Below are 26073 nucleotides of genomic sequence, written 5' to 3' on the forward strand. Positions count from 1 at the left end.
TAGACACGCGCTTTAACCACTATGCCACGGAGCCCTTGCTTTGAAGCGACATGAATGCTGAATATTCCAGTAATTTAACTAAATTAACTCATCGGAATTTTTACCCTATTGTTTTAATTTTTCAAAATTTAATAGCTACGAAATCTAGGTTAAGTAACATAACAGCCAGGCTCCGACGAGAATCGAACTCATGATCTCCTGTTTACTAGACAGACGCTTTAACCACTAAGCCACGGAGCCCTTGCTTTGAAGCGATATGAATGCTGAATGTTTCAGTAAATTAACTAAATTATCACATCGGAACTTTTACACTATTGTTTTAATTTTTCAAAATTATATAGCTACGAAATCTAGTTCAAGTAACATAACAGCGAGGCTCCGACGAGAATAGAACTCATGATCTCCTGTTTACTAGACAGGCGCTTTAACCACTAAGCCACGGAGCCCTTGCTTTGAAGCGACATGAATGCTGAATATTCCAGTAATTTAACTAAATTAACTCATCGGAATTTTTACCCTATTGTTTTAATTTTTCAAAATTTAATAGCTACGAAATCTAGGTCAAGTAGCATAACAGCCAGGCTCCGACGAGTATCGAACTCATGATCTCCTGTTTACTAGACAGACGCTTTAACCACTAAGCCATGGAGCCCTAGCATTGGTGCGATATGAATGCTGAATAGTTCAGTAAATTATCTAAATTATCTCATGGGAACTTTTACACTATTGTTTGCTTATTTGCATATCTAAATCAACTATAATTTTTAATTTTTCAAAATTTAATAGCTTCGAAATCTAGTTCAAGTAATATAACAGCAAGGCTCCGACGAGAATCGAACACATGATCTCCTGTTTACAAGACTGGCGCTTTAACCACTAAGCCACGGAGCCCTTGCTTTTAAGCGATATGAATGCAGAATATTTCAGTAAATTAACTAAATTATCTCATGGGAACTTTTACACTATTGTTTGCATATATGCATATCTAAATAAACTATTATTTTTAATTTTTCAAAATTTAATAGCTTCGAAATCTAGTTCAAGTAATATAACAGCAAGGCTCCGACGAGAATCGAACACATGATCTCCTGTTTACAAGACAGGCGCTTTAACCACTAAGCCACGGAGCCCTTGGTTTGAAGCGATATGAATGTAGAATATTTCAGTAAATTAACAAAATTATCTCATGGGAACTTTTGCCCTATTATTTTAATTTTTCAAAATTATATAGCTACAAAATCTAGTTCAAGTAACATAACAGCGAGGCTCCGACGAGAATCGAACTCATGATCTCCTGTTTACTAGACAGGCGCTTTAACCAGTAAGCCACGGAGCCCTTGCATTGAAGCGATATGAATGCTGAATATTTCAGTAAATTAACTAAATTATCTCATGGGAACTTTTACACTATTGTTTGCATATATGAATATCTAAATCAACTATAATTTTTAATTTTTCAAAATTTAATAGGTTCGAAATCTAGTTCAAGTGATATAACAGCAAGGCTCCGACGAGAATCGAACACATGATCTCCTGTTTACAAGACTGGCGCTTTATCCACTAAGCCACGGAGCCCTTGCTTTGAAGCGATATGAATGCAGAATATTTCAGTAAATTAACTAAATTATCTCATGGGAACTTTTACACTATTGTTTGTATATTTGCATTTCTAAATCAACTATTATTTTTAATTTTTCAAAATTCATTAGCTTCGAAATCGAGTTCAAGTAATATAACAGCAAGGCTCCGACGAGAATCGAACACATGATCTCCTGTTTACAAGACTGGCGCTATATCCACTAAGCCACGGAGCCCTTGCTTTGAAGCGATATGAATGCAGGATATTTCAGTAAATTAACTAAATTATCTCTTGGGAACCTTTGCCCTATTATTTTAATTTTTCAAAATTATATAGCTACGAAATCTAGTTCAAGTAACTTAACAGCGAGGCTCCGACGAGAATCGAACTCATGATCTCCTGTTTACTAGACAGGCGCTTTAACCACTAAGCCACGGAGCCCTTGCTTTGAAGAGACATGAATGCTGAATATTGCAGTAATTTAACTAAATTAACTCATCGGAATTTTTACCCTATTGTTTTAATTTTTCAAAATTTAATAGCTACGAAATCTAGGTCAAGTAACATAACAGCAGGGCTCCGACGAGAATCGAACTCATGATCTCCTGTTTACTAGACAGGCGCTTTAACCACTAAGCCACGGAGCCCTTGCTTTGAAGCGATATGAATGCTGAATATTTCAGTAAATTAACTAAATTATCTCATGGGAACTTTTACACTATTGTTTGCATATATGAATATCTAAATCAACTATAATTTTTAATTTTTCGAAATTTAATAGCTTCGAAATCTAGTTCAAGTAATATAACAGCAAGGCTCCGACGAGAATCGAACACATGATCTCCTGTTTACAAGACTGGCGCTTTAACCACTAAGCCACGGAGCCCTTGCTTTGGAGCGATATGAATGCAGAATATTTCAGTAAATTAACTAAATTATCTCATGGGAACTTTTACACTATTGCTTGCATATATGCATATCTAAGTCAACTATTATTTTTAATTTTTCAAAATTTAATAGCTTCGAAATCTAGTTCAAGTTATATAACAGCAAGGCTCCGACGAGAATCGAACACATGATCTCCTGTTTACAAGACTGGCGCTTTAACCACTAAGCCACGGAGCCCTTGCTTTGAAGCGATATGAATGCAGGATATTTCAGTAAATTAACAAAATTATCTCTTCGGAACTTTTGCCCTATTATTTTAATTTTTCAAAATTATATAGCTACGAAATCTAGTTTAAGTAACATAACAGCGAGTCTCCGACGAGAATCGAACTCATGATCTCCTGTTTACTAGACACGCGCTTTAACCACTATGCCACGGAGCCCTTGCTTTGAAGCGACATGAATGCTGAATATTCCAGTAATTTAACTAAATTAACTCATCGGAATTTTTACCCTATTGTTTTAATTTTTCAAAATTTAATAGCTACGAAATCTAGGTTAAGTAACATAACAGCCAGGCTCCGACGAGAATCGAACTCATGATCTCCTGTTTACTAGACAGACGCTTTAACCACTAAGCCACGGAGCCCTTGCTTTGAAGCGATATGAATGCTGAATGTTTCAGTAAATTAACTAAATTATCACATCGGAACTTTTACACTATTGTTTTAATTTTTCAAAATTATATAGCTACGAAATCTAGTTCAAGTAACATAACAGCGAGGCTCCGACGAGAATAGAACTCATGATCTCCTGTTTACTAGACAGGCGCTTTAACCACTAAGCCACGGAGCCCTCGCTTTGAAGCGACATGAATGCTGAATATTCCAGTAATTTAACTAAATTAACTCATCGGAATTTTTACCCTATTGTTTTAATTTTTCAAAATTTAATAGCTACGAAATCTAGGTCAAGTAGCATAACAGCCAGGCTCCGACGAGTATCGAACTCATGATCTCCTGTTTACTAGACAGACGCTTTAACCACTAAGCCATGGAGCCCTAGCATTGGTGCGATATGAATGCTGAATAGTTCAGTAAATTATCTAAATTATCTCATGGGAACTTTTACACTATTGTTTGCTTATTTGCATATCTAAATCAACTATAATTTTTAATTTTTCAAAATTTAATAGCTTCGAAATCTAGTTCAAGTAATATAACAGCAAGGCTCCGACGAGAATCGAACACATGATCTCCTGTTTACAAGACTGGCGCTTTAACCACTAAGCCACGGAGCCCTTGCTTTTAAGCGATATGAATGCAGAATATTTCAGTAAATTAACTAAATTATCTCATGGGAACTTTTACACTATTGTTTGCATATATGCATATCTAAATAAACTATTATTTTTAATTTTTCAAAATTTAATAGCTTCGAAATCTAGTTCAAGTAATATAACAGCAAGGCTCCGACGAGAATCGAACACATGATCTCCTGTTTACAAGACTGGCGCTTTAACCACTAAGCCACGGAGCCCTTGCTTTGAATCGATATGAATGCAGGATATTTCAGTAAATTAACTAAATTATCTCATGGGAACTTTTGCCCTATTATTTTAATTTTTTAAAATTATATACCTACGAAATCTAGTTCAAGTAACATAACAGCGAGGCTCCGACGAGAATAGAACTCATGATCTCCTGTTTACTATACAGGCGCTTTAACCACTAAGCCACGGAGCCCTTGCTTTGAAGCGACATGAATGCTGAATATTCCAGTAATTTAACTAAATTAACTCATCGGAATTTTTACCCTATTGTTTTAATTTTTCAAAATTTAATAGCTACGAAATCTAGTTCAAGTAACATAACAGCGAGGCTCCGACGAGAATAGAACTCATGATCTCCTGTTTACTATACAGGCGCTTTAACCACTAAGCCACGGAGCCCTTGCTTTGAAGCGATATGAATGCTGAATATTTCAGTAAATTAACTAAATTATCTCATGGGAACTTTTACACTATTGTTTGCATATATGAATATCTAAATCAACTATTATTTTTAATTTTTCAAAATTTAATAGCTTCGAAATCTAGTTCAAGTAATATAACTGCAAGGCTCCGACGAGAATCGAACACATGATCTCCTGTTTACAAGACTGGCGCTTTAACCACTAAGCCACGGAGCCCTTGCTTTGAAGCGATATGAATGCAGAATATTTCAGTAAATTAACTAAATTATCTCATGGGAACTTCAACACTATTGTTTGCATATATGCATATCAAAATCAACTATTATTTTTGATTTTTCAAAATTTAATAGCTTCGAAATCTAGTTCAAGTAATATAACAGCAAGGCTCCGACGAGAATCGAACACATGATCTCCTGTTTACAAGATTGGCGCTTTAACCACTAAGCCACGGAGCCCTTGCTTTGAAGCGATATGAATGCAGAATATTTCAGTAAATTAACTAAATTATCTCATGGGAACTTTTACTCTATTGTTTGCATATATGCATATCTAAATCAACTATTATTTTTAATTTTTCAAAATTTAATAGCTTCGAAATCTAGTTCAAGTAATATAACAGCAAGGCTCCGACGAGAATCGAACTCATGATCTCCTGTTTACTAGACAGGCGCTTTAACCACTAAGCCACGGGGCCCTTGCATTGAAGCGATATGAATGCAGAATATTTCAGTAAATTAACTAAATTATCTCATGGGAACTTTTGCCCTATTATTTTAATTTTTCAAAATTATATACCTACGAAATCTAGTTCAAGTAACATAACAGCGAGACTCCGACGAGAATAGAACTCATGATCTCCTGTTTACTATACAGACGCTTTAACCACTAAGCCACGGAGCCCTTGCTTTGAAGCGATATGAATGCTGAATATTTCAGTAAATTAACTAAATTATCAAATCGGAACTTCTACACTATTTTTTGCATAAATGCATATCTAAATCAACTATTATTTTTAATTTTTCAAAATTTAATAGCTTCGAAATCTAGTTCAAGTAATATAACAGCAAGGCTCCGACGAGAATCGAACTCATGATCTCCGGTTTACTAGACAGGCGCTTTAACCACTAAGCCACGGAGCCCTTGGTTTGAAGCGATATGAAAGCTGAATATTCCAGTAATTTAACTAAATTAACTCATCGGAATTTTTACCCTATTGTTTTAATTTTTGAAAATTTAATAGCTACGAAATCTAGGTCAAGTAACATAACAGCTAGGCTCCGACGATAATCGAACTCATGATCTTCTGTTTACTAGACAGGCGCTTTAACCACTAAGCCAAGGAGCCCTTGCTTTGAAGCGATATGAATGCAGAATATTCCAGTAATTTAACTAAATTAACTCATCGGAATTTTTACCCTATTGTTTTAATTTTTCAAAATTTAATAGCTACGAAATCTAGTTCAAGTAACATAACAGCGAGGCTCCGACGAGAATCGAACTCATGATCTCCTGTTTACAAGACAGGCGCTTTAATCACAAAGCCACGGAGCACTTGGGTTGAAGTGATATGAGTGCAGAATATTCCAGTAATTTAACTAAATTATCTCTTCGGAACTTTTGCCCTATTATTTTAATTTTTCAAAATTATATAGCTACGAAATCTAGTTCAAGTAACATAACAGCGAGGCTCCGACGAGAATCGAACTCATGATCTCCTGTTTACTAGACTGGCGCTTTAACCACTAAGCCACGGAGCCCTTGCTTTGAAGCGACATGAATGATGAATATTCCAGTAATTTAACTAAATTAACTCATCGGAATTTTTACCCTATTGTTTTAATTTTTCAAAATTTAATAGCTACGAAATCTAGTTCAAGTAACATAACAGCGAGGCTCCGACGAGAATCGAACTCATGATCTCCTGTATACAAGACAGGCGCTTTAATCACTAAGCCACGGAGCCCTTGGGTTGAAGTGATATGAATGTAGAATATTTCAGTAAATTGCCTAAATTATCTCATGGGAACTTTTGCCCTATTATTTTAATTTTTCAAAATTATATAGCTACGAAATCTAGTTCAAGTTATATAACAGCGAGGCTCCGACGAGAATCGAACTCATGATCTGCTCTTTACAAGACAGGCGCTTTAACCACTAAGCCACGGAGCCCTTGCTTTGAAGCGACATGAATGCTGAATATTCCAGTAATTTAACTAAATTAACTCCTCGGAATTTTTACCCTAATGTTTTAATTTTTCAAAATTTAATAGCTACGAAATCTAGGTCAAGTAACATAACAGCCAGGCTCCCACGAGAATCGAACTCATGATCTCCTGTTTACTAGTCAGGCGCTTTAACCACTAAGCCACGGAGCCCTTGCTTTGAAGCGACATGAATGCTGAATATTCCAGTAATTTAACTAAATTAACTCATGGGAACTTTTAAACTATTGTTTGCATATATGCATATCTAAATCAACTATTATTTTTAATTTTTCAAAATTTAATAGCTTCGAAATCTAGTCCAAGTAATATAACAGCAAGGCTCCGACGAGAATCGAACACATGATCTCCTGTTTACAACACTGGCGCTTTAACCACTAAGCCACGGAGCCCTTGCTTTGAAGCGATATGAATGCAGAATATATCAGTAAATTAACTAAATTATCTCATGGGACCTTTTGCCCTATTATTTTAATTTTTCAAAATTATATAGCTACGAAATCTAGTTCAAGTAACATAACAGCGAGGCTCCGACGAGAATCGAACTCATGATCTCCTGTTTACTAGACAGGCGCATTAACCACTAAGCCACGGAGCCCTTGCTGTGAAGCCATATGAATGCTCAATATTTCAGTAAATTAACTAAATTATCACATCGGAACTTTTACACTATTATTTGCTTATATGCATATCTAAATCAACTATTATTTTTTAATTTTTCAAAATTTAATAGCTTCGAAATCTATTTCAAGTAATATAACAGCGAGGCTCCGACGAGAATCGAACTCATGATCTCCTGTTTACTAGACAGGCGCTTTAACCACTAAGCCACGGAGCCCTTGCTTTAACGCGATATGAATGCTGAATATTTCAGTAAATTAACTAAATTATCTCATGGGAACTTTTACACTATTGTTTGCATATATGCATATCTAAATCAACTATTATTTTTATTTTTCAAAATTTAATAGCTTCGAAATCTAGTTCAAGTAATATAACAGCAAGGCTCCGACGAGAATCGAACACATGATCTCCTGTTTACTAGTCAGGCGCTTTAACCACTAAGCCACGGAGCCCTTGCTTTGAAGCGACATGAATGCTGAATATTCCAGTAATTTACCTAAATTAACTCATGGGAACTTTTACACTATTGTTTGCATATATGCATATCTATATCAACTATTATTTTTAATTTTTCAAAATTTAATAGCTTCGAAATCTAGGTCAAGTAACATAACAGCAAGGCTCCGACGAGAATCGAACTCATGATCGCCTGTTTACTAGACAGGCGCTTTGAACACTAAGCCACGGAGCCCTTGCTTTGAAGCTACATGAATGCTGAATATTTCAGTAAATTAACTAAATTATCTCATGGGAACTTTTACCCTATTGTTTGCATATATGCATATCTATATCAACTATTATTTTTAATTTTTCAAAATTTAATAGCTTCGAAATCTAGGTCAAGTAACATAACAGCGAGGCTCCGACGAGAATCGAACTCATGATCTCCTGTTTACTAGACAGGCGCTTTAACCACTAAGCCACGGAGCCCTTGCTTTGAAGCGACATGAATGCTGAATATTCCAGTAATTTAACTAAATTAACTCCTCGGAATTTTTACCCTATTGTTTGCATATATGCATATCTATATCAACTATTATTTTTAATTTTTCAAAATTTAATAGCTTCGAAATCTAGGTCAAGTAACATAACAGCGAGGCTCCGACGAGAATCGAACTCATGATCTCCTGTTTACTAGACAGGCGCATTAACCACTAAGCCACGGAACCCTTGCTGTTAAGCCATATGAATGCTCAATATTTCAGTAAATTAACTAAATTATCACATCGGAACTTTTACACTATTATTTGCTTATATGCATATCTAAATCAACTATTATTTTTTAATTTTTCAAAATTTAATAGCTTCGAAATCTATTTCAAGTAATATAACAGCGAGGCTCCGACGAGAATCGAACTCATGATCTCCTGTTTACAAGACAGGCGCTTTAACCACTAAGCCATGGATCCCTTGCTTTGAAGCGACATGAATGCTAAATATTCCAGTAATTTAACTAAATTAACTCATGGGAACTTTTACACTATTGTTTGCATATATGCATATCTATATCAACTATTATTTTTAATTTTTCAAAATTTAATAGCTTCGAAATCTAGGTCAAGTAACATAACAGCAAGGCCCCGACGAGAATCGAACTCATGATCTCCTGTTTACTAGACAGGCGCTTTAACCACTAAGCCACGGAGCCCTTGCTTTAACGCGATATGAATGCTGAATATTTCAGTAAATTAACTAAATTATCTCATGGGAACTTTTACACTATTGTTTGCATATATGCATATCTAAATCAACTATTATTTTTAATTTTTCAAAATTTAATAGCTTCGAAATCTAGTTCAAGTAATATAACAGCAAGGCTCCGACGAGAATCGAACACATGATCTCCTGTTTACTAGTCAGGCGCTTTAACCACTAAGCCACGGAACCCTTGCTTTGAAGCGACATGAATGCTGAATATTCCAGTAATTTAACTAAATTAACTCATGGGAACTTTTACACTATTGTTTGCATATATGCATATCTATATCAACTATTATTTTTAATTTTTCAAAATTTAATAGCTTCGAAATCTAGGTCAAGTAACATAACAGCAAGGCTCCGACGAGAATCGAACTCATGATCGCCTGTTTACTAGACAGGCGCTTTAAACACTAAGCCACGGAGCCCTTGCTTTGAAGCGACATGAATGCTGAATATTCCAGTAATTTAACTAAATTAACTCCTCGGAATTTTTACCCTATTGTTTTAATTTTTCAAAATTTAATAGCTACGAAATCTAGGTCAAGTAAAATAACAGCAAGGCTCCGACGAGAATCGAACTCATGATCACCTGTTTACTAGACAGGCGCTTTAACCACTAAGCCACGGAGCCCTTGCATTGAAGCGACATGAATGCTGAATATTCCAGTAATTTAACTAAATTAACTCCTCGGAATTTTTACCCTATTGTTTTAATTTTTCAAAATTTAATAGCTACGAAATCTAGGTCAAGTAAAATAACAGCAAGGCTCCGACGAGAATCGAACTCATGATCTCCTGTTTACTAGACAGGCGCTTTAACCACTAAGCCACGGAGCCCTTGCTTTGAAGCGATATGAATGCTGAATATTTCAGCAAATTAACTAAATTATCTCATGGGAACTTTTACACTATTGTTTGCATATATGCATATCTAAATCAACAATTATTTTTAATTTTTTCAAAATTTAATAGCTTCGAAATCTAGTTCAAGTAATATAACAGCAAGGCTCCGACGAGAATCAAACACATGATCTCCTGTTTACAAGACTGGCGCTTTAACCACTAAGCCACGGAGCCCTTGCTTTGAAGCGATATGAATGCAGAATATTTCAGTAAATTAACTAAATTATCTCATGGGAACTTTTGCCCTATTATTTTAATTTTTCAAAATTATATAGCTACGAAATCTAGTTAAAGTAACATAACAGCGAGGCTCCGACGAGAATCGAACTCATGATCTCCTGTTTACTAGACAGGCGCATTAACCACTAAGCCACGGAGCCCTTGCTGTGAAGCCATATGAATGCTCAATATTTCAGTAAATTAACTAAATTATCACATCGGAACTTTTACACTATTATTTGCTTATATGCATATCTAAATCAACTATTATTTTTTAATTTTTCAAATTTTAATTGCTTCGAAATCTATTTCAAGTAATATAACAGCGAGGCTCCGACGAGAATCGAACTCATGATCTCCTGTTTACAAGACAGGCGCTTTAACCACTAAGCCATGGATCCCTTGCTTTGAAGCGACATGAATGCTAAATATTCCAGTAATTTAACTAAATTAACTCATGGGAACTTTTACACTATTGTTTGCATATATGCATATCTATATCAACTATTATTTTTAATTTTTCAAAATTTAATAGCTTCGAAATCTAGGTCAAGTAACATAACAGCAAGGCTCCGACGAGAATCGAACTCATGATCTCCTGTTTACTAGACAGGCGCTTTAAACACTAAGCCACGGAGCCCTTGCTTTGAAGCTACATGAATGCTGAATATTTCAGTAAATTAACTAAATTATCTCATGGGAACTTTTACCCTATTGTTTTAATTTTTCAAAATTTAATAGCTACGAAATCTAGGTCAAGTAACATAACAGCGAGGCTCCGACGAGAATCGAACTCATGATCTCCTGTTTACAAGACAGGCGCTTTAACCACTAAGCCACGGAGCCCTTGCATTGAAGCGATATGAATGCTGAATATTTCAGTAAATTAACTAAATTATCTCATGGGAACTTTCACACTATTGTTTGCATATATGAATATCTAAATCAACTATAATTTTTAATTTTTCAAAATTTAATAGCTTCGAAATCTAGTTCAAGTGATATAACAGCAAGCCTCCGACGAGAATCGAACACATGATCTCCTGTTTACAAGACTGGCGCTTTATCCACTAAGCCACGGAGCCCTTGCTTTGAAGCGATATGAATGCAGAATATTTCAGTAAATTAACTAAATTATCTCATGGGAACTTTTGCCCTATTATTTTAATTTTTCAAAATTATATAGCTACGAAATCTAGTTAAAGTAACATAACAGCGAGGCTCCGACGAGAATCGAACTCATGATCTCCTGTTTACTAGACAGGCGCATTAACCACTAAGCCACGGAGCCCTTGCTGTGAAGCCATATGAATGCTCAATATTTCAGTAAATTAACTAAATTATCACATCGGAACTTTTACACTATTATTTGCTTATATGCATATCTAAATCAACTATTATTTTTTAATTTTTCAAATTTTAATTGCTTCGAAATCTATTTCAAGTAATATAACAGCGAGGCTCCGACGAGAATCGAACTCATGATCTCCTGTTTACAAGACAGGCGCTTTAACCACTAAGCCATGGATCCCTTGCTTTGAAGCGACATGAATGCTAAATATTCCAGTAATTTAACTAAATTAACTCATGGGAACTTTTACACTATTGTTTGCATATATGCATATCTATATCAACTATTATTTTTAATTTTTCAAAATTTAATAGCTTCGAAATCTAGGTCAAGTAACATAACAGCAAGGCTCCGACGAGAATCGAACTCATGATCTCCTGTTTACTAGACAGGCGCTTTAAACACTAAGCCACGGAGCCCTTGCTTTGAAGCTACATGAATGCTGAATATTTCAGTAAATTAACTAAATTATCTCATGGGAACTTTTACCCTATTGTTTTAATTTTTCAAAATTTAATAGCTACGAAATCTAGGTCAAGTAACATAACAGCGAGGCTCCGACGAGAATCGAACTCATGATCTCCTGTTTACAAGACAGGCGCTTTAACCACTAAGCCACGGAGCCCTTGCATTGAAGCGATATGAATGCTGAATATTTCAGTAAATTAACTAAATTATCTCATGGGAACTTTCACACTATTGTTTGCATATATGAATATCTAAATCAACTATAATTTTTAATTTTTCAAAATTTAATAGCTTCGAAATCTAGTTCAAGTGATATAACAGCAAGCCTCCGACGAGAATCGAACACATGATCTCCTGTTTACAAGACTGGCGCTTTATCCACTAAGCCACGGAGCCCTTGCTTTGAAGCGATATGAATGCAGAATATTTCAGTAAATTAACTAAATTATCTCATGGGAACTTTTACACTATTGTTTGCATATATGCATATCTAAATCAACAATTATTTTTAATTTTTTCAAAATTTAATAGCTTCGAAATCTAGTTCAAGTAATATAACAGCAAGGCTCCGACGAGAATCGAACACATGATCTCCTGTTTACAAGACTGGCGCTTTAACCACTAAGCCACGGAGCCCTTGCTTTGAAGCGATATGAATGCAGAATATTTCAGTAAATTAACTAAATTATCTCATGGGAACTTTTGCCCTATTATTTTAATTTTTCAAAATTATATAGCTACGAAATCTAGTTCAAGTAACATAACAGCGAGGCTCCGACGAGAATCGAACTCATGATCTCCTGTTTACTAGACAGGCGCATTAACCACTAAGCCACGGAGCCCTTGCTGTGAAGCCATATGAATGCTCAATATTTCAGTAAATTAACTAAATTATCACATCGGAACTTTTACACTATTATTTGCTTATATGCATATCTAAATCAACTATTATTTTTTAATTTTTCAAAATTTAATTGCTTCGAAATCTATTTCAAGTAATATAACAACGAGGCTCCGACGAGAATCGAACTCATGATCTCCTGTTTACAAGACAGGCGCTTTAACCACTAAGCCATGGATCCCTTGCTTTGAAGCGACATGAATGCTAAATATTCCAGTAATTTAACTAAATTAACTCATGGGAACTTTTACACTATTGTTTGCATATATGCATATCTATATCAACTATTATTTTTAATTTTTCAAAATTTAATAGCTTCGAAATCTAGGTCAAGTAACATAACAGCAAGGCTCCGACGAGAATCGAACTCATGATCTCCTGTTTACTAGACAGGCGCTTTAAACACTAAGCCACGGAGCCCTTGCTTTGAAGCTACATGAATGCTGAATATTTCAGTAAATTAACTAAATTATCTCATGGGAACTTTTACCCTATTGTTTTAATTTTTCAAAATTTAATAGCTACGAAATCTAGGTCAAGTAACATAACAGCGAGGCTCCGACGAGAATCGAACTCATCATCTCCTGTTTACAAGACAGGCGCTTTAACCACTAAGCCACGGAGCCCTTGCATTGAAGCGATATGAATGCAGAATATTTCAGTAAATTAACTAAATTATCTCATCGGAACTTTTGCCCTATTATTTTAATTTTTCAAAATTTAATAGTTTCGAAATCTAGTTCAAGTAATATAACAGCAAGGCTCCGACGAGAATCGAACTCATGATCTCCTGTTTACAAGACAGGCGCTTTAACCACTAAGCCACGGAGCCTTGGTTTGAAGCGATATGAATGTAGAATATTTCAGTAAATTAACTAATTTATCTCATGGGAACTTTTGCCCTATTATTTTAATTTTTCAAAATTATATAGCTACGAATTCTAGTTCAAGTAACATAACAGCGAGGCTCCGAAGAGAATCGAACTCATGATCTCCTGTTTACTAGACAGGCACATTAACCACTAAGCCAACGAGCCCTTGCTTTGAAGCGATATGAATGCTAAATATTTCAGTAAATTAACAAAATTATCACATCGGAACTTTTACACTATTGTTTGCTTATATGCATATCTAAATCAACTATTATTTTTAATTTTTCAAAATTTAATAGTTTCGAAATCTAGTTCAAGTAATATAACAGCAAGGCTCCGACGAGAATCGAACTCATGATCTCCTGTTTACAAGACAGGCGCTTTAACCACTAAGCCACGGAGCCCTTGGTTTGAAGCGATATGAATGTAGAATATTTCAGTAAATTAACTAAATTATCTCATGGGAACTTTTGCCCCATTATTTTAATTTTTCAAAATTATATAGCTACAAAATCTAGTTCAAGTAACATAACAGCGAGGCTCCGACGAGAATAGAACTCATGATCTCCTGTTTACTAGACAGGCGCTTTAACCACTAAGCCACAGAGCCCTTGCATTGAAGCGATATGAATGCTGAATATTTCAGTAAATTAACTAAATTATCTCATGGGAACTTTTACACTATTGTTTGCATATATGAATATCTAAATCAACTATAATTTTTAATTTTTCAAAATTTAATAGGTTCGAAATCTAGTTCAAGTGATATAACAGCAAGGCTCCGACGAGAATCGAACACATGATCTCCTGTTTACAAGACTGGCCCTTTATCCACTAAGCCACGGAGCCCTTGCTTTGAAGCGATATGAATGCAGAATATTTCAGTAAATTAACTAAATTATCTCATGGGAACTTTTACACTATTGTTTGCATATTTGCATATCTAAATCAACTATTATTTTTAATTTTTCAAAATTCAATAGCTTCGAAATCTAGTTCAAGTAATATAACAGCAAGGCTCCGACGAGAATCGAACACATGATCTCCTGTTTACAAGACTGGCGCTATATCCACTAAGCCACGGAGCCCTTGCTTTGAAGCGATATGAATGCAGGATATTTCAGTAAATTAACTAAATTATCTCTTGGGAACCTTTGCCCTATTATTTTAATTTTTCAAAATTATATAGCTACGAAATCTAGTTCAAGTAACATAACAGCGAGGCTCCGACGAGAATCGAACTCATGATCTCCTGTTTACTAGACAGGCGCTTTAACCACTAAGCCACGGAGCCCTTGCATTGAAGCGATATGAATGCTGAATATTTCAGTAAAATAACTAAATTATCTCATGGGAACTTTTACACTATTGTTTGCATATATGCATATCTAAATCAACTATTATTTTTAATTTTTCAAAATTTAATAGCTTCGAAATCTAGTTCAAGTAATATAACAGCAAGGCTCCGACGAGAATCGAACACATGATCTCCTGTTTACTAGTCAGGCGCTTTAACCACTAAGCCACGGAGCCCTTGCTTTGAAGCGACATGAATGCTGAATATTCCAGTAATTTAACTAAATTAACTCATGGGAACTTTTACACTATTGTTTGCATATATGCATATCTATATCAACTATTATTTTTAATTTTCAAAATTTAATAGCTTCGAAATCTAGGTCAAGTAACATAACAGCGAGGCTCCGACGAGAATCGAACTCATGATCTCCTGTTTACTAGACAGGCGCTTTAACCACTAAGCCACGGAGCCCTTGGTTTGAAGCGACATGAATGCTGAATATTGCAGTAATTTAACTAAATTAACTCATCGGAATTTTTACCCTATTGTTTTAATTTTTCAAAATTTAGTAGCTACGAAATCTAGGTCAAGTAACATAACAGCAGGGCTCCGACGAGAATCGAACGCATGATCTCCTGTTTACTAGACAGGCGCTTTAACCACTAAGCCACGGAGCCCTTGCTTTGAAGCGATATGAATGCTGAATATTTCAGTAAATTAACTAAATTATCTCATGGGAACTTTTACACTATTGTTTGCATATATGAATATCTAAATCAACTATAATTTTTAATTTTTCGAAATTTAATAGCTTCGAAATCTAGTTCAAGTAATATAACAGCAAGGCTCCGACGAGAAACGAACACATGATCTCCTGTTTACAAGACTGGCGCTTTAACCACTAAGCCACGGAGCCCTTGCTTTGAAGCGATATGAATGCAGAATATTTCAGTAAATTAACTAAATTATCTCATGGGAACTTTTACACTATTGCTTGCATATATGCATATCTAAGTCAACTATTATTTTTAATTTTTCAAAATTTAATAGCTTCGAAATCTAGTTCAAGTAATATAACAGCAAGGCTCCGACGAGAATCGAACACATGATCTCCTGTTTACAAGACTGGCGCTTTAACCACTAAGCCACGGAGCCCTTGCTTTGAAGCGATATGAATGCAGGATATTTCAGTAAATTAACAAAATTATCTCTTCGGAACTTTTGCCCTATTATTTTAATTTTTCAAAATTATATAGCTACGAAATCTAGTTCAAGTAACATAACAGCGAGTCTCCGACGAGAATCGAACTCATGATCTCCTGTTTACTAGACAGACGCTTTAACCACTAAGCCACGGAGCCCTTGCTTTGAAGCGATATGAATGCTGAATGTTTCAGTAAATTAACTAAATTATCACATCGGAACTTTTACACTATTGTTTGCATATATGCATATCTAAATCAACTATAATTTTTAATTTTTCAAAATTTAATAGCTTCGAAATCTAGTTCAAGTAATATAACAGCAAGGCTCCGACGAGAATCGAACTCATGATCTCCTGTTTACAAGACAGGCGCTTTAACCACTAAGCCACGGAGCCCTTGCTTTGAAGCAACATGAATGCTGAATATTGCAGTAATTTAACTAAATTAACTCATCGGAATTTTTACCCTATTGTTTTAATTTTTCAAAATTTAATAGCTACGAAATCTAGGTCAAGTAACATAACAGCCAGGCTCCGACGAGAATCGAACTCATGATCTCCTGTTTACTAGACAGGCGCATTAACCACTAAGCCACGGAGCCCTAGCTTTGAAGCGATATGAATGCTTAATATTTCAGTAAATTATCTAAATTATCTCATGGGAACTTTTACACTATTGTTTGCATATATGCATATCTAAATCAACTATAATTTTTAATTTTTCAAAATTTAATAGCTTCGAAATCTAGTTCAAGTAATATGACAGCAAGGCTCCGACGAGAATCGAACACATGATCTCCTGTTTACTAGACAGGCGCTTTAACCACTAAGCCACGGAGCCCTTGCATTGAAGCGACATGAATGCTGAATATTGCAGTAATTTAACTAAATTAACTCATCGGAATTTTTACCCTATTGTTTTAATTTTTCAAAATTTAATAGCTACGAAATCTAGGTCAAGTAACATAACAGCCAGGCTCCGACGAGAATCGAACTCATGATCTCCTGTTTACTAGACAGGCGCATTAACCACTAAGCCACGGAGCCCTAGCTTTGAAGCGATATGAATGCTTAATATTTCAGTAAATTATCTAAATTATCTAATGGGAACTTTTACACTATTGTTTGCATATATGCATATCTAAATCAACTATAATTTCTAATTTTTCAAAATTTAATAGCTTCGAAATGTAGTTCAGGTAATATAACAGCAAGGCTCCGACGAGAATCGAACACATGATCTCCTGTTTACAAGACTGGCGCTTTAACCACTAAGCCACGGAGCCCTTGCTTTGAATCGATATGAATGCAGGATATTTCAGTAAATTAACTAAATTATCTCTTCGGAACCTTTGCCCTATTATTTTAATTTTTCAAAATTATATAGCTACGAAATCTAGTTCAAGTAACATAACAGCGAGTCTCCGACGAGAATCGAACTCATGATCTCCTGTTTACTAGACAGGCGCATTAACCACTAAGCCACGGAGCCCTTGCTTTGAAGCGATATGAATGCTGAATATTTCAGTAAATTAACTAAATTATCACATCGGAACTTCTACACTATTTTTTGCATATATGCATATCTAAATCAACTATTATTTTTAATTTTTCAAAATTTAATAGCTTCGAAATCTAGTTCAAGTAATATAACAGCAAGGCTCCGACGAGATTCGAACACATGATCTCCTGTTTACAAGACTGGCGCTTTAACCACTAAGCCACGGAGCCCTTGCTTTGAAGCGATATGAATGCTTAATATTTCAGTAAATTATCTAAATTATCTCATGGGAACTTTTACACTATTGTTTGCATATATGCATATCTAAATCAACTATAATTTTTAATTTTTCAAAATTTAATAGCTTCGAAATCTACTTCAAGTAATATGACAGCAAGGCTCCGGCGAGAATCGAACTCATGATCTCCTGTTTACTAGACAGGCGCTTTAAACACTAAGCCACGGAGCCCTTGCTTTGAAGCTACATGAATGCTGAATATTTCAGTAAATTAACTAAATTATCTCATGGGAACTTTTACCCTATTGTTTTAATTTTTCAAAATTTAATAGCTACGAAATCTAGGTCAAGTAACATAACAGCGAGGCTCCGACGAGAATCGAACTCATGATCTCCTGTTTACAAGACAGGCGCTTTAACCACTAAGCCACGGAGCCCTTGCATTGAAGCGATATGAATGCAGAATATTTCAGTAAATTAACTAAATTATCTCATCGGAACTTTTGCCCTATTATTTTAATTTTTCAAAATTTAATAGTTTCGAAATCTAGTTCAAGTAATACAACAGCAAGGCTCCGACGAGAATCGAACTCATGATCTCCTGTTTACAAGACAGGCGCTTTAACCACTAAGCCACGGAGCCTTGGTTTGAAGCGATATGAATGTAGAATATTTCAGTAAATTAACTAAATTATCTCATGGGAACTTTTGCCCTATTATTTTAATTTTTCAAAATTATATAGCTACGAATTCTAGTTCAAGTAACATAACAGCGAGGCTCCGAAGAGAATCGAACTCATGATCTCCTGTTTACTAGACAGGCACATTAACCACTAAGCCAACGAGCCCTTGCTTTGAAGCGATATGAATGCTGAATATTTCAGTAAATTAACAAAATTATCACATCGGAACTTTTACACTATTGTTTGCTTATATGCATATCTAAATCAACTATTATTTTTAATTTTTCAAAATTTAATAGTTTCGAAATCTAGTTCAAGTAATATAACAGCAAGGCTCCGACGAGAATCGAACTCATGATCTCCTGTTTACAAGACAGGCGCTTTAACCACTAAGCCACGGAGCCCTTGGTTTGAAGCGATATGAATGTAGAATATTTCAGTAAATTAACTAAATTATCTCATGGGAACTTTTGCCCCATTATTTTAATTTTTCAAAATTATATAGCTACAAAATCTAGTTCAAGTAACATAACAGCGAGGCTCCGACGAGAATAGAACTCATGATCTCCTGTTTACTAGACAGGCGCTTTAACCACTAAGCCACAGAGCCCTTGCATTGAAGCGATATGAATGCTGAATATTTCAGTAAATTAACTAAATTATCTCATGGGAACTTTTACACTATTGTTTGCATATATGAATATCTAAATCAACTATAATTTTTAATTTTTCAAAATTTAATAGGTTCGAAATCTAGTTCAAGTGATATAACAGCAAGGCTCCGACGAGAATCGAACACATGATCTCCTGTTTACAAGACTGGCCCTTTATCCACTAAGCCACGGAGCCCTTGCTTTGAAGCGATATGAATGCAGAATATTTCAGTAAATTAACTAAATTATCTCATGGGAACTTTTACACTATTGTTTGCATATTTGCATATCTAAATCAACTATTATTTTTAATTTTTCAAAATTCAATAGCATCGAAATCTAGTTCAAGTAATATAACAGCAAGGCTCCGACGAGAATCGAACACATGATCTCCTGTTTACAAGACTGGCGCTATATCCACTAAGCCACGGAGCCCTTGCTTTGAAGCGATATGAATGCAGGATATTTCAGTAAATTAACTAAATTATCTCTTGGGAACCTTTGCCCTATTATTTTAATTTTTCAAAATTATATAGCTACGAAATCTAGTTCAAGTAACATAACAGCGAGGCTCCGACGAGAATCGAACTCATGATCTCCTGTTTACTAGACAGGCGCTTTAACCACTAAGCCACGGAGCCCTTGCATTGAAGCGATATGAATGCTGAATATTTCAGTAAAATAACTAAATTATCTCATGGGAACTTTTACACTATTGTTTGCATATATGCATATCTAAATCAACTATTATTTTTAATTTTTCAAAATTTAATAGCTTCGAAATCTAGTTCAAGTAATATAACAGCAAGGCTCCGACGAGAATCGAACACATGATCTCCTGTTTACTAGTCAGGCGCTTTAACCACTAAGCCACAGAGCCCTTGCTTTGAAGCGACATGAATGCTGAATATTCCAGTAATTTAACTAAATTAACTCATGGGAACTTTTACACTATTGTTTGCATATATGCATATCTATATCAACTATTATTTTTAATTTTCAAAATTTAATAGCTTCGAAATCTAGGTCAAGTAACATAACAGCGAGGCTCCGACGAGAATCGAACTCATGATCTCCTGTTTACTAGACAGGCGCTTTAACCACTAAGCCACGGAGCCCTTGGTTTGAAGCGACATGAATGCTGAATATTGCAGTAATTTAACTAAATTAACTCATCGGAATTTTTACCCTATTGTTTTAATTTTTCAAAATTTAGTAGCTACGAAATCTAGGTCAAGTAACATAACAGCAGGGCTCCGACGAGAATCGAACGCATGATCTCCTGTTTACTAGACAGGCGCTTTAACCACTAAGCCACGGAGCCCTTGCTTTGAAGCGATATGAATGCTGAATATTTCAGTAAATTAACTAAATTATCTCATGGGAACTTTTACACTATTGTTTGCATATATGAATATCTAAATCAACTATAATTTTTAATTTTTCGAAATTTAATAGCTTCGAAATCTAGTTCAAGTAATATAACAGCAAGGCTCCGACGAGAAACGAACACATGATCTCCTGTTTACAAGACTGGCGCTTTAACCACTAAGCCACGGAGCCCTTGCTTTGAAGCGATATGAATGCAGAATATTTCAGTAAATTAACTAAATTATCTCATGGGAACTTTTACACTATTGCTTGCATATATGCATATCTAAGTCAACTATTATTTTTAATTTTTCAAAATTTAATAGCTTCGAAATCTAGTTCAAGTAATATAACAGCAAGGCTCCGACGAGAATCGAACACATGATCTCCTGTTTACAAGACTGGCGCTTTAACCACTAAGCCACGGAGCCCTTGCTTTGAAGCGATATGAATGCAGGATATTTCAGTAAATTAACAAAATTATCTCTTCGGAACTTTTGCCCTATTATTTTAATTTTTCAAAATTATATAGCTACGAAATCTAGTTCAAGTAACATAACAGCGAGTCTCCGACGAGAATCGAACTCATGATCTCCTGTTTACTAGACAGACGCTTTAACCACTAAGCCACGGAGCCCTTGCTTTGAAGCGATATGAATGCTGAATGTTTCAGTAAATTAACTAAATTATCACATCGGAACTTTTACACTATTGTTTGCATATATGCATATCTAAATCAACTATAATTTTTAATTTTTCAAAATTTAATAGCTTCGAAATCTAGTTCAAGTAATATAACAGCAAGGCTCCGACGAGAATCGAACTCATGATCTCCTGTTTACAAGACAGGCGCTTTAACCACTAAGCCACGGAGCCCTTGCTTTGAAGCAACATGAATGCTGAATATTGCAGTAATTTAACTAAATTAACTCATCGGAATTTTTACCCTATTGTTTTAATTTTTCAAAATTTAATAGCTACGAAATCTAGGTCAAGTAACATAACAGCCAGGCTCCGACGAGAATCGAACTCATGATCTCCTGTTTACTAGACAGGCGCATTAACCACTAAGCCACGGAGCCCTAGCTTTGAAGCGATATGAATGCTTAATATTTCAGTAAATTATCTAAATTATCTCATGGGAACTTTTACACTATTGTTTGCATATATGCATATCTAAATCAACTATAATTTTTAATTTTTCAAAATTTAATAGCTTCGAAATCTAGTTCAAGTAATATGACAGCAAGGCTCCGACGAGAATCGAACACATGATCTCCTGTTTACTAGACAGGCGCTTTAACCACTAAGCCACGGAGCCCTTGCTTTGAAGCGACATGAATGCTGAATATTGCAGTAATTTAACTAAATTAACTCATCGGAATTTTTACCCTATTGTTTTAATTTTTCAAAATTTAATAGCTACGAAATCTAGGTCAAGTAACATAACAGCCAGGCTCCGACGAGAATCGAACTCATGATCTCCTGTTTACTAGACAGGCGCATTAACCACTAAGTCACGGAGCCCTAGCTTTGAAGCGATATGAATGCTTAATATTTCAGTAAATTATCTAAATTATCTAATGGGAACTTTTACACTATTGTTTGCATATATGCATATCTAAATCAACTATAATTTCTAATTTTTCAAAATTTAATAGCTTCGAAATGTAGTTCAGGTAATATAACAGCAAGGCTCCGACGAGAATCGAACACATGATCTCCTGTTTACAAGACTGGCGCTTTAACCACTAAGCCACGGAGCTCTTGCTTTCAAGCGATATGAATGCAGAATATTTCAGTAAATTAACTAAATTATCTCATGGGAACTTTTACACTATTGTTTGCATATATGCATATCTAAATAAACTATTATTTTTAATTTTTCAAAGTTTAATAGCTTCGAAATCTAGTTCAATTAATATAACAGCAAGGCTCCGACGAGAATCGAACACATGATCTCCTGTTTACAAGACTGGCGCTTTAACCACTAAGCCACGGAGCCCTTGCTTTGAATCGATATGAATGCAGGATATTTCAGTAAATTAACTAAATTATCTCTTCGGAACCTTTGCCCTATTATTTTAATTTTTCAAAATTATATAGCTACGAAATCTAGTTCAAGTAACATAACAGCGAGTCTCCGACGAGAATCGAACTCATGATCTCCTGTTTACTAGACAGGCGCATTAACCACTAAGCCACGGAGCCCTTGCTTTGAAGCGATATGAATGCTGAATATTTCAGTAAATTAACTAAATTATCACATCGGAACTTCTACACTATTTTTTGCATATATGCATATCTAAATCAACTATTATTTTTAATTTTTCAAAATTTAATAGCTTCGAAATCTAGTTCAAGTAATATAACAGCAAGGCTCCGACGAGATTCGAACACATGATCTCCTGTTTACAAGACTGGCGCTTTAACCACTAAGCCACGGAGCCCTTGCTTTGAAGCGATATGAATGCTTAATATTTCAGTAAATTATCTAAATTATCTCATGGGAACTTTTACACTATTGTTTGCATATATGCATATCTAAATCAACTATAATTTTTAATTTTTCAAAATTTAATAGCTTCGAAATCTACTTCAAGTAATATGACAGCAAGGCTCCGGCGAGAATCGAACACATGATCTCCTGTTTACTAGACAGGCGCTTTAACCACTAAGCCACGGAGCCCTTGCTTTGAAGCGACATGAATGCTGAATATTCCAGTAATTTAACTAAATTAACTCATCGGAATTTTTACCCTATTGTTTTAATTTTTCAAAATTTAATAGCTACGAAATCTAGGTCAAGTAACATAACAGCAGGGCTCCGACGAGAATCGAACTCATAATCTCCTGTTTACTAGACAGTCGCTTTAACCACTAAGCCACGGAGCCCTTGCTTTGAAGCGGTATGAATGCTGAATATTTCAGTAAATTAACTAAATTATCTCATTTGAACTTTTACACTATTGTTTGCATATATGAGTATCTAAATCAACTATAATTTTTAATTTTTCAAAATTTAATAGCTTCGAAACGTAGTTCAGGTAATATAACAGCAAGGCTCCGACGAGAATCGAACACATGATCTCCTGTTTACAAGACTGGCGCTTTAACCACTAAGCCACGGAGCCCTTGCTTTTAAGCGATATGAATGCAGAATATTTCAGTAAATTAACTAAATTATCTCATGGGAACTTTTACACTATTGTTTGCATATATGCATATCTAAATAAACTATTATTTTTAATTTTTCAAAATTTAATAGCTTCGAAATCTAGTTCAAGTAATATAACAGCAAGGCTCCGACGAGAATCGAACACATGATCTCCTGTTTACAAGACTGGCGCTTTAACCACTAAGCCACGGAGCCCTTGCTTTGAAGCGACATGAATGCTGAATATTCCAGTAATTTAACTAAATTAACTCATCGGAATTTTTACCCTATTGTTTTAATTTTTCAAAATTTAATAGCTACGAAATCTAGGTCAAGTAACATAACAGCAAGGCTCCGACGAGAATCGAACTCATGATCTCCTGTTTACTAGACAGGCGCTTTAACCACTAAGCCACGGGGCCCTTGCTTTGAAGCGATATGAATGCAGAATATTTCAGTAAGTTAACTAAATTATCTCATGGGAACTTTTGCCCTATTATTTTAATTTTTCCAAATTATATACCTACGAAATCTAGTTCAAGTAACATAACAGCGAGGCTCCGACGAGAATAGAACTCATGATCTCCTGTTTACTATACAGGCGCTTTAACCACTAAGCCACGGAGCCCTTGCTTTGAAGCGATATGAATGCTGAATATTTCAGTAAATTAACTAAATTATCACATCGGAACTTCTACACTATTTTTTGCATATATGCATATCTAAATCAACTATTATTTTTAATTTTTCAAAATTTAATAGCTTCGAAATCTAGTTCAAGTAATATAACAGCAAGGCTCCGACGAGAATCGAACACATGATCTCCTGTTTACAAGACTGGCGCTTTAACCACTAAGCCACGGAGCCCTTGCTTTGAAGCGATATGAATGCAGAATATTTCAGTAAATTAACTAAATTATCTCATGGGAACTTTTGCCCTATTATTTTAATTTTTCAAAATTATATACCTACGAAATCTAGTTCAAGTAACATAACAGCGAGGCTCCGACGAGAATAGAACTCATGATCTCCTGTTTACTATACAGGCGCTTTAACCACTAAGCCACGGAGCCCTTGCTTTGAAGCGACATGAATACTGAATATTCCAGTAATTTAACTAAATTAACTCATCGGAATTTTTACCCTATTGTTTTAATTTTTCAAAATTTAATAGCTACGAAATCTAGGTCAAGTAACATAACAGCAAGGCTCCGACGAGAATCGAACTCATGATCTCCTGTTTACTAGACAGGCGCTTTAACCACTAAGCCACGGGGCCCTTGCTTTGAAGCGATATGAATGCAGAATATTTCAGTAAATTAACTAAATTATCTCATGGGAACTTTTGCCCTATTATTTTAATTTTTCAAAATTATATACCTACGAAATCTAGTTCAAGTAACATAACAGCGAGGCTCCGACGAGAATAGAACTCATGATCTCCTGTTTACTATACAGGCGCTTTAACCACTAAGCCACGGAGCCCTTGCTTTGAAGCGATATGAATGCTGAATATTTCAGTAAATTAACTAAATTATCTCATGGGAACTTTTACACTATTGTTTGCATATATGAATATCTAAATCAACTATTATTTTTAATTTTTCAAAATTTAATAGCTTCGAAATCTAGTTCAAGTAATATAACAGCAAGGCTCCGACGAGAATCGAACACATGATCTCCTGTTTACAAGACTGGCGCTTTAACCACTAAGCCACGGAGCCCTTGCTTTGAAGCGATATGAATGCAGAATATTTCAGTAAATTAACTAAATTATCTCATGGGAACTTTTACACTATTGTTTGCATATATGCATATCTAAATCAACTATTATTTTTAATTTTTCAAAATTTAATAGCTTCGAAATCTAGTTCAAGTAATATAACAGCAAGGCTCAAACGAGAATCGAACACATGATCTCCTGTTTACAAGATTGGCGCTTTAACCACTAAGCCACGGAGCCCTTGCTTTGAAGCGATATGAATGCAGAATATTTCAGTAAATTAACTAAATTATCTCATGGGAACTTTTGCCCTATTATTTTAATTTTTCAAAATTATATACCTACGAAATCTAGTTCAAGTAACATAACAGCGAGGCTCCGACGAGAATAGAACTCATGATCTCCTGTTTACTATACAGGCGCTTTAACCACTAAGCCACGGAACCCTTGCTTTGAAGCGACATGAATACTGAATATTCCAGTAATTTAACTAAATTAACTCATCGGAATTTTTACCCTATTGTTTTAATTTTTCAAAATT

The 26073-nt window shown here is 35.0% G+C and overlaps 40 non-coding genes across 40 annotated transcripts; all 40 read right to left on the minus strand.

Moving 5' to 3' along the window:
• Positions 1 to 167: 167 nt before the first annotated feature.
• TRNAT-AGU (transfer RNA threonine (anticodon AGU)) lies at positions 168 to 240 on the minus strand. The gene has a single exon. It is a non-coding gene; the product is annotated as a tRNA-Thr (tRNA).
• A 133-nt stretch (positions 241 to 373) lies between these two features.
• On the minus strand, positions 374 to 446 carry TRNAT-AGU (transfer RNA threonine (anticodon AGU)). The gene has a single exon. It is a non-coding gene; the product is annotated as a tRNA-Thr (tRNA).
• Positions 447 to 1057: 611 nt separating this feature from the next.
• On the minus strand, positions 1058 to 1130 carry TRNAT-UGU (transfer RNA threonine (anticodon UGU)). The gene has a single exon. It is a non-coding gene; the product is annotated as a tRNA-Thr (tRNA).
• A 133-nt stretch (positions 1131 to 1263) lies between these two features.
• TRNAT-AGU (transfer RNA threonine (anticodon AGU)) lies at positions 1264 to 1336 on the minus strand. Its single transcript has one exon. It is a non-coding gene; the product is annotated as a tRNA-Thr (tRNA).
• Positions 1337 to 1947: 611 nt separating this feature from the next.
• Positions 1948 to 2020, minus strand: TRNAT-AGU (transfer RNA threonine (anticodon AGU)). Its single transcript has one exon. It is a non-coding gene; the product is annotated as a tRNA-Thr (tRNA).
• Positions 2021 to 2153: 133 nt separating this feature from the next.
• Positions 2154 to 2226, minus strand: TRNAT-AGU (transfer RNA threonine (anticodon AGU)). Its single transcript has one exon. It is a non-coding gene; the product is annotated as a tRNA-Thr (tRNA).
• Positions 2227 to 3043: 817 nt separating this feature from the next.
• On the minus strand, positions 3044 to 3116 carry TRNAT-AGU (transfer RNA threonine (anticodon AGU)). The gene has a single exon. It is a non-coding gene; the product is annotated as a tRNA-Thr (tRNA).
• A 133-nt stretch (positions 3117 to 3249) lies between these two features.
• TRNAT-AGU (transfer RNA threonine (anticodon AGU)) lies at positions 3250 to 3322 on the minus strand. Its single transcript has one exon. It is a non-coding gene; the product is annotated as a tRNA-Thr (tRNA).
• A 1740-nt stretch (positions 3323 to 5062) lies between these two features.
• Positions 5063 to 5135, minus strand: TRNAT-AGU (transfer RNA threonine (anticodon AGU)). The gene has a single exon. It is a non-coding gene; the product is annotated as a tRNA-Thr (tRNA).
• Positions 5136 to 6125: 990 nt separating this feature from the next.
• Positions 6126 to 6198, minus strand: TRNAT-AGU (transfer RNA threonine (anticodon AGU)). The gene has a single exon. It is a non-coding gene; the product is annotated as a tRNA-Thr (tRNA).
• A 133-nt stretch (positions 6199 to 6331) lies between these two features.
• Positions 6332 to 6404, minus strand: TRNAT-UGU (transfer RNA threonine (anticodon UGU)). The gene has a single exon. It is a non-coding gene; the product is annotated as a tRNA-Thr (tRNA).
• A 1024-nt stretch (positions 6405 to 7428) lies between these two features.
• TRNAT-AGU (transfer RNA threonine (anticodon AGU)) lies at positions 7429 to 7501 on the minus strand. The gene has a single exon. It is a non-coding gene; the product is annotated as a tRNA-Thr (tRNA).
• A 643-nt stretch (positions 7502 to 8144) lies between these two features.
• Positions 8145 to 8217, minus strand: TRNAT-AGU (transfer RNA threonine (anticodon AGU)). The gene has a single exon. It is a non-coding gene; the product is annotated as a tRNA-Thr (tRNA).
• A 406-nt stretch (positions 8218 to 8623) lies between these two features.
• Positions 8624 to 8696, minus strand: TRNAT-UGU (transfer RNA threonine (anticodon UGU)). Its single transcript has one exon. It is a non-coding gene; the product is annotated as a tRNA-Thr (tRNA).
• A 166-nt stretch (positions 8697 to 8862) lies between these two features.
• Positions 8863 to 8935, minus strand: TRNAT-AGU (transfer RNA threonine (anticodon AGU)). The gene has a single exon. It is a non-coding gene; the product is annotated as a tRNA-Thr (tRNA).
• A 611-nt stretch (positions 8936 to 9546) lies between these two features.
• TRNAT-AGU (transfer RNA threonine (anticodon AGU)) lies at positions 9547 to 9619 on the minus strand. The gene has a single exon. It is a non-coding gene; the product is annotated as a tRNA-Thr (tRNA).
• Positions 9620 to 9752: 133 nt separating this feature from the next.
• On the minus strand, positions 9753 to 9825 carry TRNAT-AGU (transfer RNA threonine (anticodon AGU)). Its single transcript has one exon. It is a non-coding gene; the product is annotated as a tRNA-Thr (tRNA).
• A 613-nt stretch (positions 9826 to 10438) lies between these two features.
• Positions 10439 to 10511, minus strand: TRNAT-UGU (transfer RNA threonine (anticodon UGU)). Its single transcript has one exon. It is a non-coding gene; the product is annotated as a tRNA-Thr (tRNA).
• A 166-nt stretch (positions 10512 to 10677) lies between these two features.
• TRNAT-AGU (transfer RNA threonine (anticodon AGU)) lies at positions 10678 to 10750 on the minus strand. The gene has a single exon. It is a non-coding gene; the product is annotated as a tRNA-Thr (tRNA).
• A 133-nt stretch (positions 10751 to 10883) lies between these two features.
• Positions 10884 to 10956, minus strand: TRNAT-UGU (transfer RNA threonine (anticodon UGU)). Its single transcript has one exon. It is a non-coding gene; the product is annotated as a tRNA-Thr (tRNA).
• A 612-nt stretch (positions 10957 to 11568) lies between these two features.
• On the minus strand, positions 11569 to 11641 carry TRNAT-UGU (transfer RNA threonine (anticodon UGU)). Its single transcript has one exon. It is a non-coding gene; the product is annotated as a tRNA-Thr (tRNA).
• Positions 11642 to 11807: 166 nt separating this feature from the next.
• Positions 11808 to 11880, minus strand: TRNAT-AGU (transfer RNA threonine (anticodon AGU)). The gene has a single exon. It is a non-coding gene; the product is annotated as a tRNA-Thr (tRNA).
• A 133-nt stretch (positions 11881 to 12013) lies between these two features.
• Positions 12014 to 12086, minus strand: TRNAT-UGU (transfer RNA threonine (anticodon UGU)). Its single transcript has one exon. It is a non-coding gene; the product is annotated as a tRNA-Thr (tRNA).
• Positions 12087 to 12938: 852 nt separating this feature from the next.
• TRNAT-UGU (transfer RNA threonine (anticodon UGU)) lies at positions 12939 to 13011 on the minus strand. Its single transcript has one exon. It is a non-coding gene; the product is annotated as a tRNA-Thr (tRNA).
• Positions 13012 to 13177: 166 nt separating this feature from the next.
• TRNAT-AGU (transfer RNA threonine (anticodon AGU)) lies at positions 13178 to 13250 on the minus strand. Its single transcript has one exon. It is a non-coding gene; the product is annotated as a tRNA-Thr (tRNA).
• A 133-nt stretch (positions 13251 to 13383) lies between these two features.
• Positions 13384 to 13456, minus strand: TRNAT-UGU (transfer RNA threonine (anticodon UGU)). Its single transcript has one exon. It is a non-coding gene; the product is annotated as a tRNA-Thr (tRNA).
• A 133-nt stretch (positions 13457 to 13589) lies between these two features.
• On the minus strand, positions 13590 to 13662 carry TRNAT-UGU (transfer RNA threonine (anticodon UGU)). Its single transcript has one exon. It is a non-coding gene; the product is annotated as a tRNA-Thr (tRNA).
• Positions 13663 to 14033: 371 nt separating this feature from the next.
• Positions 14034 to 14106, minus strand: TRNAT-UGU (transfer RNA threonine (anticodon UGU)). The gene has a single exon. It is a non-coding gene; the product is annotated as a tRNA-Thr (tRNA).
• Positions 14107 to 14923: 817 nt separating this feature from the next.
• Positions 14924 to 14996, minus strand: TRNAT-AGU (transfer RNA threonine (anticodon AGU)). Its single transcript has one exon. It is a non-coding gene; the product is annotated as a tRNA-Thr (tRNA).
• Positions 14997 to 15400: 404 nt separating this feature from the next.
• On the minus strand, positions 15401 to 15473 carry TRNAT-AGU (transfer RNA threonine (anticodon AGU)). Its single transcript has one exon. It is a non-coding gene; the product is annotated as a tRNA-Thr (tRNA).
• Positions 15474 to 16529: 1056 nt separating this feature from the next.
• On the minus strand, positions 16530 to 16602 carry TRNAT-UGU (transfer RNA threonine (anticodon UGU)). Its single transcript has one exon. It is a non-coding gene; the product is annotated as a tRNA-Thr (tRNA).
• A 1707-nt stretch (positions 16603 to 18309) lies between these two features.
• TRNAT-UGU (transfer RNA threonine (anticodon UGU)) lies at positions 18310 to 18382 on the minus strand. The gene has a single exon. It is a non-coding gene; the product is annotated as a tRNA-Thr (tRNA).
• Positions 18383 to 18515: 133 nt separating this feature from the next.
• Positions 18516 to 18588, minus strand: TRNAT-UGU (transfer RNA threonine (anticodon UGU)). The gene has a single exon. It is a non-coding gene; the product is annotated as a tRNA-Thr (tRNA).
• A 371-nt stretch (positions 18589 to 18959) lies between these two features.
• Positions 18960 to 19032, minus strand: TRNAT-UGU (transfer RNA threonine (anticodon UGU)). The gene has a single exon. It is a non-coding gene; the product is annotated as a tRNA-Thr (tRNA).
• Positions 19033 to 19849: 817 nt separating this feature from the next.
• On the minus strand, positions 19850 to 19922 carry TRNAT-AGU (transfer RNA threonine (anticodon AGU)). The gene has a single exon. It is a non-coding gene; the product is annotated as a tRNA-Thr (tRNA).
• A 404-nt stretch (positions 19923 to 20326) lies between these two features.
• On the minus strand, positions 20327 to 20399 carry TRNAT-AGU (transfer RNA threonine (anticodon AGU)). Its single transcript has one exon. It is a non-coding gene; the product is annotated as a tRNA-Thr (tRNA).
• A 1056-nt stretch (positions 20400 to 21455) lies between these two features.
• On the minus strand, positions 21456 to 21528 carry TRNAT-UGU (transfer RNA threonine (anticodon UGU)). The gene has a single exon. It is a non-coding gene; the product is annotated as a tRNA-Thr (tRNA).
• A 1946-nt stretch (positions 21529 to 23474) lies between these two features.
• TRNAT-AGU (transfer RNA threonine (anticodon AGU)) lies at positions 23475 to 23547 on the minus strand. Its single transcript has one exon. It is a non-coding gene; the product is annotated as a tRNA-Thr (tRNA).
• A 611-nt stretch (positions 23548 to 24158) lies between these two features.
• Positions 24159 to 24231, minus strand: TRNAT-AGU (transfer RNA threonine (anticodon AGU)). Its single transcript has one exon. It is a non-coding gene; the product is annotated as a tRNA-Thr (tRNA).
• Positions 24232 to 25015: 784 nt separating this feature from the next.
• TRNAT-AGU (transfer RNA threonine (anticodon AGU)) lies at positions 25016 to 25088 on the minus strand. The gene has a single exon. It is a non-coding gene; the product is annotated as a tRNA-Thr (tRNA).
• Positions 25089 to 26073: the final 985 nt, after the last annotated feature.

This window comes from Phalangium opilio, unplaced genomic scaffold, assembly GCF_054372755.1.
Source record: "Phalangium opilio isolate 3A_F unplaced genomic scaffold, DU_Popi_V2 ptg000063l_1, whole genome shotgun sequence".
NCBI lineage: Eukaryota > Metazoa > Arthropoda > Arachnida > Opiliones > Phalangiidae > Phalangium > Phalangium opilio.